The sequence below is a fragment of the Balaenoptera physalus genome (assembly GCF_965194825.1).
Source record: "Balaenoptera physalus genome assembly, chromosome: 17".
Lineage (NCBI taxonomy): Eukaryota > Metazoa > Chordata > Mammalia > Artiodactyla > Balaenopteridae > Balaenoptera > Balaenoptera physalus.
The window spans coordinates 48,410,924-48,423,261 of NC_138895.1; positions in this window are offsets into that span (position 1 = coordinate 48,410,924).

Below are 12,338 nucleotides of genomic sequence, written 5' to 3' on the forward strand. Positions count from 1 at the left end.
GTCAAATTACTTAACTTCTCAGAACTTAAGTTTTTCTGTTTGAAAACATCCACCTTCTAGGGTTGCCATAAGAATTCAGTGAAATAATGTATATAAAGGTCCCAGGCCATTGACTAGAAGACAATAGGTATTCCCCAAAATGGTGCTCATCATTATGTTTTTCTTCTGCCTTTCTGGACATTCCTTCTTAATATCTTTGAAGGCTTCCTCTTCTTCGGATAGCCTGCTAAATTGTGTTTTCCAAATTTGTTTTTTAACTAGGCACTTTCCTTAACCCAGGGCTTCAGCTACCATTTTTATGCTGGTGATTTATAAGTCTTTACCTTCAGCCCTGATCACTGCTGAACTCCAAACCCAGATATCCATTTATCTGACATCTCCACTTGGATGTCTCATAGACACACCAAATTCAATATGTCCCAAACTGAACACATCATCTTTCTGTTCCAATTCTGGCTCTCTCTCAGTAAATGGCATCATCCAATCTCCAGATACCTAACCTAGAAGCCTGGGAATCTTTCTCTATTCCTCATTCTCACTCATCCCTCACACTCAATTAGTCACCAGGTTCTCCCAAGTCTCTTTTTATTATCTCTTGTATCAGTCCCTCCCTCTCTCCCTGTCCTCCCTGAATTTCATTTCTACAGCCACTATCACTGCCTAAATTCAGACTCTCATCACCTCTATCAGGCACTACTGCAATAGTCTTCTAACTGGTTTCCCTACAATCTACTCAACCTCTTATGTGCCCTCAACATTACCGACAAAATGATCTTTCTAAAAAGCAAATTGTATCATCTGTTTCCCACTTAAAATCTTTCAAGAGCTTCCCATAGCTTTCAGGACCAAGTTCAAATTCAGTACACAAGGCCCTTCAAGATATGGCTTTTTCCTGCTTCTTAAGCTGTATTTCCCACTATTCCTCTATTTTTCATCTTTACACTTTGTATCTGCTTTAAAGAATTACCTGAACTTCTCTAAAGGAAGATATTTCTAGCCTTGGGCCTTCAGACATGTCCTTGGGATGCCCATCCTTCCTCCCTCCTCCCTCCCCCCTCTGCCGCCCCCTTGCCCAAGTGCCCCCCTTTCAACTCTTTCCTTAAAGCTCAGCTCATGGGGCACTTCTCTGGAGAGCTTTTCCTTGATCTTGACTCTGGTGTTTCTTCTTAATGCCCCCATGACACCCATATATTGCTATGTAACAGTACTTTTCATACCACCCATCTGTTTCACTAGTTTGTAAACTGGACCCCAAAGTTTGTTCAATATAGGGTCCCCAGCACCTAACCCCTAGTACCTAGCTCATAACAGATGCAGATAGACTGTTGGTTTATGAAGGAATGAGTTCAGGAAGAGAGATTTCAACCCTTGGCTAAGTTTTATGTAAATCTAAGAAGCTAAAGAAAATTTGAGTTAAGATGCCACATTGCTGGAGATTCCTTAAATCTCATTTCTTTCTTTCCCACCTGGTCCTTTTCTCTCCATTTTACTTATGGCCAGGTTCCACCACTCACCCTAGGAACATTAAGACACACCATATGGAACAAGCAATTAAGATGCAGAGTATTCCAGTTGGCAATCTAGGGAGATGAGATGGTATGATTGGGACCTGCCAAGCCAACACACACCCTCCCCTCTACAGACCTGAGCTTCAGTGCTCCTTTGTAAACCTGAACCAAGGTTGAGTGTTAAGGGGTTCTGTTTGGTTTTATTTTCACCAAAGAAATTGGATACTTTAAAAATTATTGTTATTACATTAATTGACCTCTTCACTTTCTTTTTTCTTTCTCCCTTTTTTTCAGACTTCTGTGAATGTTTTCTCCTTTTCAATTTTAAGCTGTTTCTCACCTCTCTTTCTCTGAATGTAATAGAGATAAAAAGAGTTAAAAAGAAGAAAAGCAAAACCAACTAATTCAAATGGTCATCAAAATTTTTAAGAAGCCTCTTTATGGGGGAGAGTCTCTGAGTTGGAAAAAGAGCATAGGAATCATATGGCTTACCCAACAACTTTATCTAGTAAATGGTGAAATGAAAGGAAAGAGGGAGTTAGTGACTTGCCCAAAGACAGTTGACTTAACCAGTTGAGAGCAAGAGTTGTATTGTGGCCCTAAGTCCCCCAAATTCCAGTCTTGACAGTCTCTTTTTCCTTGAAGACTCTCTCCACTTGTGCCCACAGGAAATACATTTCTGTTTATGCAAGAATATATATATATATAATATAAACATATATATAAACATATATATATATATACACACACACACACACACACACATATTTAACACACAGATCAGAAAGAAGCCACGTGCTCAACGCTCAGGGCTGGGGTGTGGCTCCCTATATCTTGCCCTTGGGAGAGTAAGAAATGTCACCAAGGGACTCCAGACTCGCGGATACCAGGAGCCTGGAGCTGGACAGAGCCACTGTTCGTCTGGGGCCTTTCACCAAAAAGTGAGGTGAGACACAGAGTGAAAGCCAGGGCCGTGCCTGCGGGGGCAGCAGGACCGTCTTCGAAGCCCGGAGGCACGCCCTTCTCCAGCGCCTGGTGCGAGACAACTTCCAGGAACTGGTCAATAGGAAGAGTCTGCGGAGAGCTGGGCTGGCCTTACCTTTGGGCGCCGGCTCTCAGCTTCGGGGCTCGGGATACGGCTGGGTCAGGGCGCTCCCACCGCCCTGATGGTGGGACCCGTCTGCGCGCCCTGCTCGAAGATGCGGCATTTTAGGGGCCTGGACTCCTGTCCCCAGTTTCTCACTGCCCCGTGCGCCACCGGCGAGAGACAGCCCCGGCCCTGTCTTTTGAGTCTCCAGAGCCTGGGCAGTGCCCGGGTCAGAGATGGATGGTCTTGTGTTTTAACCAACGTAAAACTGTGCGGTTTCACCGATGGAGAACAAGGACCTTCGACTTTACCAATGGAGAAAAACTCCTGCGTGTGGAGATCCATTTCCTTTCCTTTTAAGAGTTTATTCTATATTTATGCAGCGCCCCTTGTATACCAGAAACTGTATTATGTACTGTAGTTAAAAGGATGAAATTAGCCTCATATCCGGGGAGAGTTTACTTCCATATAAACTTAAAAACATTAGGTTATGAAAGGTGGTGAGTGCCAAATAGATCTAAGTGGGGGGCGGGGGAGGAGACGACGCAGGCGAGAGCGGAAGTGGGGGAAGAGGAGAGAGGGTCGGAAGAGGAGAGGGTTGCAGAGGGTAGAAGGAGGGGGAGAGTGTTGGAGGGGAGGTGGGAGAGAGAGGAGGGAGAGGAGGTGGCGAAAGAGGAAGGAGAGAGAGGAAAGAGGGAGAGAAGGATAAAAGGGCGGGGCAGGGAAGCACCTACAGGAGATCCCAGACGGACAGGTTGGGAGGGAGGCAGGTGGGGAGGGAGAGGCCTAGTCTGTGTCCAGGAGGCCTCTCCTCAGTGCCCTCTTCCTTTAGGAAAGTCTCTCAAGCCCCCGAAGACGCTCTCGGGATGCCTTCCCGCCTGGCCAAGCGCCGTCTGGCTGCGGCATCGCCGCTCACACCGCGGCCAGCAATGCGCAAGCCTCCAGCTCTCCAGCCTACACCGAACAAGGGGCCCGACGGCCTCCGCCGGAACCAAGCGGGCACCCTCCTAGACAGCCCTCCTCTCCGCGCGCAGGCCGGAAGCCAGGTGGGCGCGCCCCGGGACCGCGGGTGTCCTCGTCTCGCGGCCCTGACAGCGGGCCGGAAGGGAAGCTCCTGCGGCGACCTAGGCGCTGGCCCAGATCTGGGAGAAACGCGCGAACCTGCGGACGTGCCCAGCGGGAGACCAGGCCCGGGCGCGAGTCTTCTCGGTTAACGCTTGCTTGTGCTACTTTGTGCTGACTCGTTGATAACCGCACTGGGGGAGTGAGAAGGGAACGCGCCCGGCAGGCCCCCGCGGGAGGTGGCGGGAAAGTAGAAGAACTAAGACTCGGGCGGGAATGGCGACTGCTCGCGGCAGCGAGGGCTCGCGCCCCACGCCGGGAGCAAGCGGTGGCCGGGAGCCGTGGGCACAGATGGGAGGCCGGCGCGCGGCCCAGGCAGGGTGGAAGCGCGGGGCCGGCCGCGGACGGTCAGCACGAGCGGACGGACCCCCGAGGGCCCCGGCTGAGGCGTCGGGTGTGGACTGCGTGGGGGCAGCCCTGGGCGGCGGGCCTGCCGTGGGTGCGCAGTAGAGGCCACGCCGAAGCCGCCGCATCCTGGATCCTCGCCCTAGACGGAGCGGAGGCCTGACGGGGTCACTGGGGCGCACACAAGCGTTCAGGGCTCTGTTACTTCTCCGGGTGGGCACTTGCTCCGGACCCTGGAGGCCGCTCGCGTTTTCCCGCCTTCTGTGCGCAGCAGGGTTGGAGCGCGCCCGGCTGGCCCGCGGGCGGAGGGCGGTGGAGCCCGGGAGGCAGCCCGGCCCCAGTCCTCCAGCCCCGCGGCGAGCGGCGGCCTTCAGAACCGGCAGGAGGCGCTGTGCGGACGAATTAGAACAGAATAACAGGATTTTCGGGGTGGCGTTTTCGCATTCTAGTACTGGGCTCCTGTAGTTGAGTGACCCGATTCAGACCAGCTCCTTCTTCATCTTCTCCCTCTCCACTTTAAAATGGGTGTGTGTGTGTGTGTGTGTGTGTGTGTGTGTGTTGGGTTAGTCAAAAGGATGAAATGTCAGCCATAGAGGTTGTAAGTAGAAAATCTTAAATTTCAGATTCGCTGACGGTTTTAAAAGGAAGATGTAAGGCAGAAATTCTGATTCTTGACTATTTACAAAGGGCTCGCCTATCAGTGCCAGTTGTTAAAGATCCTAGGGATCTAACACTCTTTTTTTTTTTTTTTAAGGAATTCCTTTATTTTTATTATTTATTTATTTATTTATTTTATTTTTGTCTGTGTTGGGTCCTCGTTTCTGTGCAAGGGTCTTCTCTAGTTGCGGCAAGTGGGGGCCACTCTTCATCGCGGTGCGCGGGGCCTCTCACTATCGCGGCCTCTCCTGCTGCGGAGCACAAGCTCCGGACGCGCAGACTCAGTAGTTGTGGCTCACGGGCCTAGTTGCTCCGCGGCATGTGGGATCTTCCCAGACCAGGGCTCGAACCCGTGTCCCCTGCATTGGCAGGAAGATTCTCAACCACTGCCCCACCAGGGAAGCCCGGGTTCTAACACTCTTATAAGACAAACTCATTCGTAGGGTTTGGTTCAAATTCTTTTCTGGAAGTAAGGGTTTATACAGAACTATTTTAGCTTATTGCTATCTGTAAGATCACATATCAGTAACAGGAACAAAAAGAAGTTAATTCCAATATATAATTGAAAATCAGTATAATTATAAAAATATTGTGTTTGGGATGGCCTTTATCAAACTATAAAAATCTTATTTGCGAATATGTAGTGATCTGTGAATCATTAGTGAATCCACTAGAACTGGAGCAGTTATGCAAAACAATGAAATGTGTTATTTAATTTATCGTCGTAAGTGTAGGACCAAATCAAACCAGTGAATAATCTTCTGAAAACTCCGATCGGAAGTAAAAGGAAATCCCTGAACTCATCGTGTTTATGGCCAGTGTAAACTCTTGAGTTCTGTACGAATGATGGGGCTATGAAGGGACTGAATGGTGCTGCCTTAATCTGTATGTATTTTCAGTCTCAGATCTGCCTGTTGGTAGAAACTGGTACTCCTGGACTTTGGTTTTTAAAGTGTTTTATGCCATTTTGGAAATTATTCAGCTGTGATTATAAATGCAAAATGACTAAAATGCGTGGACTATAAAGAGACATTTTATTCTGTTAATGATTAGTCTAATCATATGGAAGAACTAATTTCCAAACAAAGCCTCTATTTAAAAAAACTATCATTTATTTTACATAGTGTGATTTGGAAGTGAACCTGTTCTAGTTAACAAATAACTATTTCAGGACCTCAGGATATTAAACTTAAAACCTGCATGAATTTTTGGAAAAAGGAAGAGTTTATGGTTTAAACATCCTCTGTGAAGTTCTCTGATCTCTCCCATCTGTAAACTCTCCTGGTGCTTTGTATGTCTCTCATTATTTACAGCTTTTATCTAGTCCAATTGCTTCCTATTTGTGTACATGTTTTTAATCTTGCCTCCTAGACTTTAAGCTTCTTGTGGGTAGAGACATCTTACCTAGCATAATGCCTTGTACCATGTATTCCATTAATGTTAACTAAATGAATAAAACCAAAACTGTATACATGTACTATTCAACATGAATTTACAAAACTTGATTATAAGTTTTATGGTAAAATTTATAAGCAAATATATATTTGCCCTAACAAAACAAGTTGCATGCTCAGTATTGGTCATGATCATTTTCATTAGGGGTAGTTTATAATTTTTTACTTCATGATATAGCATTATATTTACTGCAACTTTCAATATTAACCTTATATCTAGAACAGAAGGTATAGGGATTTTCAGTATAACTTTTTATGGCTAACAGAATTCATTTACCAAATTACATACTACTTCTTCTCCAGACTACAAGGTGTATGATATAACAATACCATTGTATATATTTTCCAGAATGGAGGACTGATTAACATTTTGTGTTACTACAGTTTTCTAGTTTTTTTTTTTTTAAACACTAAAAAAATTAGCACTTGAATGGCAAGATTTAAAAAAAACCTGAGTCATAAGCAACTATTTTTTTTTTACCCCTAAAACACGATTTGAGGCAAAGGGAGCTTCTTAAGTTCATTTATTCAGCTTCCAAAATTGGAAATGATTTAATCTCAGTGGGAGAATATGATTTGGTCTCAGTGGAAAATTCTTGCTCTTCACACCAGTAATTTTATGTATGCACTACTACCAGAAGTGTGCCAGGGACAGATATACTTATTGACTGAAATTTATGCCATACCCTTGCAGAATGACCACTACAAGCTGGCTCTTCCGAATAGTATTGTATAGTAAGTTTGTTGAGACATTTGATTCTTACATTTAATTCAATTAACTCTGCATTGCAACTGGAGTAATCAGCAACCGGTAATATCTTGATTTTCAAATTGCATGGAAGACTTGGTGTTCCTGAACCAAATGAATGGATTTTGAGCTAGAGAATGCAGAAGCAAAGTTGTGATATAGTTTTGAAGTGGAAGGTTGGGGGAGGAGGGGATAGATAGTTTTTCTAGTCTAAGATTTAATATATAAAAGTACAAATTGTGAGTCCTTAAGAAGCAGTAATGTGATATGTTTACAGCTAAAATCGTACTGCTTTTTTAAAAAATTGAAGTGTAGTTGATTTACAATGTTGTGTTAGTTTCAGGTGTACAGCAAAGTGATTCAGTTATACATACACGTATCTATTCTTTTTCAGATTCTTTTCCCTTACAGGTTATTACAAAGTATTGAATATAGTTCCCTGTGCTATATAGTAGGTGATTGTTGGTTGGTACTGCTTTCTTAAAAAGGAAAAAAACAAAAAAACCCTATGCAGCTCAAAATTTAAAGTCACAATCCTGAAGTGTCTTTTTTTGGGGTTAATTTAACTACATGAAAGCAACTTTTAAAAGTTATTTCCTTAAACTTTGGAATGTAATATATTTTGGCCAGGTGACCTGAAATAGAAAACAGATAAAGATGACTTACTGGTTAGTGAAACACCAGTCTGAAACAGACAGCTTACTTTTTTTCCCTCTTCATTTCCCCTGGACCAGCTGTTAATGTTTAACCTTCATTTACTACTTCAAGAGTCATATTTACACTTCTCCAGCAACTCTTTATCCATATGTTCCTTGGCCTTATGCATTATATAAGGCTCTTTTGGGGCAACTTCCTAATCTTCTCATTAAGAAAATGTCACACTCACCCCAAATAACCCTATAGAAGATGTCAGATGGTATCACTACTAAAATAACCCCATAGAAGATGTCATCTGATATCACTTATAGGCTTCCTTTCATTTTTGCCAGTAACAGTCTTTGCCAGGTTGTTCTTCCCATTTAGACAGCGAGGTAGGATGTTTCCTTGTCTTTATTCAGTTGATAGAAAAAAAATCTTCTAAAAATACTTCACAATTCACTTGATATCAGATAATGAATTAAGCATCTTTAGGAGGATCATAATACAAAGATAATTTTTCTTTGTCATAATCAATTGTCCTATCTGAAACAAGTGATCATTATTTGGCTTATAAATTTCAAACTGGAATGTTAACTGCTTTAAGACTGTGTAGGGGATGTGACAAGAAAGAACAGAATGGACTTTACCTCTTGTCTGATAACTTGCTTATTCTAGTTCTTATGTGCCGGATATTGAAAGAATTGACACGTAAGGCTTAGGAAGTGCTTTTTATGAACAAATCAATTTCATTATTTTGACTTCCTTGACCACTTAAGATAGTTATATATATATTGGGGGAAAAGGTCAATAAATTTTCAAATTGTTTTGTCTAAGTTTGGTTATTGGTAGTTAGTGGTTAATTCAGTGAAGTTGGATTAAGATTCTTGTATTTAAAGCTTATTATAATATACTGATTATCTAACTGAACTTTAGCCATTCAGTATCACCAGGTTCAAGGGTTTCATCTGTAAAATAGATATAATCATATTTATCACCTCTGAGGAATATTTAACATTTTGGTTTAAAAGATGCCAGATAAGTTCTATCATAAAAATAAATTTAATATATTACAACCAATATTAGATCACTTGTATCTTTGAAGTTGCTTAGAGATTTACAAATAATGTGTGATTTAAGTGAATGTGTCTCATTCCTGTCTGATTTTTTCTTGGCTTAAGAAGATACTAACTTTTACCAGAATCTACCACTCCTTTCAAGGTAGGCCCAACTGACCCAAAAAAACACTTGAATTCAAACTTCATTTTGTCAAAAATAATTTCCTCTCTGCACAGAATTAGACTGTCTCATCTAGGGCAGTTCTGTGTAGTGATATGGTGCTGATTCTCTACAGTCTTACCCTCCTTCATTTTTTTTTTTTTTAAAGGTTTTACTTTTCTTTTCTTTTTTTTTAAATTTATTTATAGTTGTATTGGGTCTTCGTTTCTGTGCGAGGGCTTTCTTCAGTTGCGGCGAGCGTGGGCCACTCTTCATCGCGGTGTGCGGGCCTTCTCACTATCGCGGCCTCACTTGTTGGGGAGCACAGGCTCCAGACGCGCAGGCTCAGTAGTTGTGGCTCACGGGGCCAGTTGCTCCGCGGCATGTGGGATCTTCCCAGATCAGGGCTCGAACCCGCGACCCCTGCATTGGCAGGCAGACTCTCAACCACTGCGCCACCAGGGAAGCCCCTCCTTCATTTTTAAGTCTGTAGAGTCATCCTTATGAGTGTCCATTTCTGGAATCAGTGTGAATGAAACTGTGCCTGAAAATCCGTATATCTAAAGCAAAAGTTACAGAGATTTTTATCTAGTCTTTAGTGACTAATAGAATTCTCCTACTATATTACACGGTACTTCCTCTCCAGACTATAAATCATTATGCCCACTTTGACAGTTGAGAGATATTGACAGCGCTTGTTAAAATAAATTACAATTTTCAAATTTAAACTTACTACTCCCAATTCTGACGTCCTTATGAATCAGTAATTTTGGCACTGATCACAGACTTGCATTTTAACATTTGTTTTATCCTTTGTTCTCCTTGAGACTGTAATGCTTCTGAAGGCAGGTTCTAGGTATTGTTAGATTTTTTAATGCCTCGCGACCCTTGAGTATAGTTTTGGCATGTGGTATGCTCTCAGTGAAGAATTCTTCAAATAAACATGGACTGTTTTTATTGGGTGTTGTGTACTTTTCTAGAAATATGAAGAATTAAAAGACATAACCTCTACCTCTGTGGTATATACAGTCATACTAAGGTTCACATAATTTATTAGATCACAACCTTTTATGTGTAATTCTGAAATCCCAGAAAACTTATTTTGTTATTTTTTTGTAACATTTTTTTAAATTAATTAATTAATTTTATTTTTGGCTGCGTTGGGTCTTTGCTGCTGCACGTGGGCTTTCTCTAGTTGCGGCGAGCAGGGGCTACTCTTTGTTGCGGGCTTCTCATTGCGGTGGCTTCTCTTGTTGCGGAGCACGGGCTCTAGGTGCACAGGCTCAGTAGTTGTGGCACGTTGGCTTCAGCAGTTGTGGCGCACAGGCTTAGTTGCTCCACGGCACGTGGGGTCTTCCCAGACTAGGGCTCGAACCCGTGTAACCTGCATTGGCAGGCGGATTCTTAACCACTGCGCCACCAGGGAAGCCCCTGTTTGTAACATATTTGGCGGTAAAATCTAACCCAAGGTTAACTCATTTGGTAGAAAACCTGACTTGAACTGATGTGAAGCTTTTTATATTCTTCATTTATTTCACTTAAGAGGAATATTCATATGTTTAACTTCAGATATATTAACGATTTTAATTATGGTGGTGTTATGCTTTACATATGTGCTATATTACTTTTTGAAAGCTGAAAAATTCTGACTTCCAAAATGTATCTGACCTCAAGAGTTTTGGGGATTGTGGATCTGTATAACATACAGAAAGTTAAATGATAAAATATTTAAATAACAACTGATATAATAATAGGAGAAATATCTCAAACCACTACTTGGAAGGACACCTCAAACTTGGTGTCTCTGTTGGGTGTCCCTGCAAATGGGCAGGTACTTAGTCTTGGATTCCAAGGGACAGAGGCAGATGACATAGGAGTATTTTCCTGACATATTCAGGCATAAGAAGAAACAGAGGATCTGTACAAACCAAGTTCTTTAGAAAGCACTGAGGATTGGAACCAGGGAAAGAGAATTTAGTCCTCAAGGGGTAAGAGATAGCCTGAAAAAAGGAGCCAGAAAGCCACTGGAATAGAAGGAGGAATTAAGGGTAAGGTGAGAGTCCTGGACAGTTACAACAACCTTAAAGTGTAGAGTTGGGATGGGCTGGTACAGACAATTGTTGCTTGGATCTGAAAGGAGCCTTTAAAGCTCATTTACTCCTGCACCCTCTCCCTATTTTACAAATCAGTAACCTGAAGTTCAATAATTATTTTTCAAACATCTAGTTAGTGGTTGAGCCACAACACAAATCCACGTTTCATATTGCCTATCTAGTGCTTTCTACTACCAGAGAGAGATAGTATTTCAGTCTGAAGTGGTTACGAATGATTTTTCAGAGGATATGAGATTTGAATTGAATTATTATAGTAGTTTGTGAAAACTTAATTCCCCATAAATCTATGAAAATATTTTTGTGTATATTTTGCATTTTTAAAGTACCTTGATACCAAGGACTGTCTTAATTTTTTAAATCCCTAGATGACTTAGGAAGTATTTTGCAGATAGTATAGAATGAAAAAAACAAACAAACATTGAAATGGAGGCAGACTGAAAATAAGTGTGTGTTAGAGTGGAAAGGATACCACTGGGCATCATAAGACCTGAGTTCTATTCTAGCCCTGCACAGATTATCTGGATAACTTTATGCAAATCACTGAACCTCTCTAAGTTCTGATTTCCCCCTTGAAAAAGGGTAAGATCAATGACCTTGAAACTCTCTTCTTCTGTAATTTAGGTCTGTGTCTGTATTTGCTAGGACAAAATAATTCCCATAACACGTACTGGATTTAATTGTTTAAGTATTACAAAGGCATTGGTCATATGGATTTAGATTTTCCAGGGACTCTGTCTCAATGGAGAGAGATCTCTCAATATATCTGGAACATTGATTCAGATATTTTGGTAAAATGAAAATATAAAATAAATATCAACAATGCATTCAACAATAATCATTTAACATTCACTATGTGTATGCAACGCATTGTATAAGATGTGTTCTCTGACTTCAAGTTGTTTAGGATTTAGTCAGAGTTTCCTTTAAATAATTAAAAAAGTAAGTAAACATAACAAGCTCAGTGGAGCTCAGATATGTTTAGCTGGAATGAATCAGCCTCTAAAAGTGTGGTATGACTGGCCATTCAACCTTTTGTTGGGACTGTTTAAATTACTTAGCATTTCATAATGTAAATATTTTGATACCGTGCACTCCTTGATTAGTATGAAAGTGGTTTACCATCTTTGAAGAAAACTTATAACTCTTGAAAATCAACTCAGAGAATAATGTTTCTGAGTATCATCTGGGATAATATAACTATGTCCCCAAACCCCCTCTTCTGAATCTCAAGCATGTTAGAGAAGGATCATATTCATTTCACTTTATGTTGTATTAACTAATGGTAAAAATATTTGGTTGGAACTGCATAGCATTGTGATTGACTGGTGAACATTTTAATAAAGGAGATCTAAATAAAGATAACATTTTTCAAAAGAAGAACATTGCTTGTGCTTGACTACCTCTTTGGTAAGACATTTATTCAGTCTTGTCAGTTAATATAGACTGGAA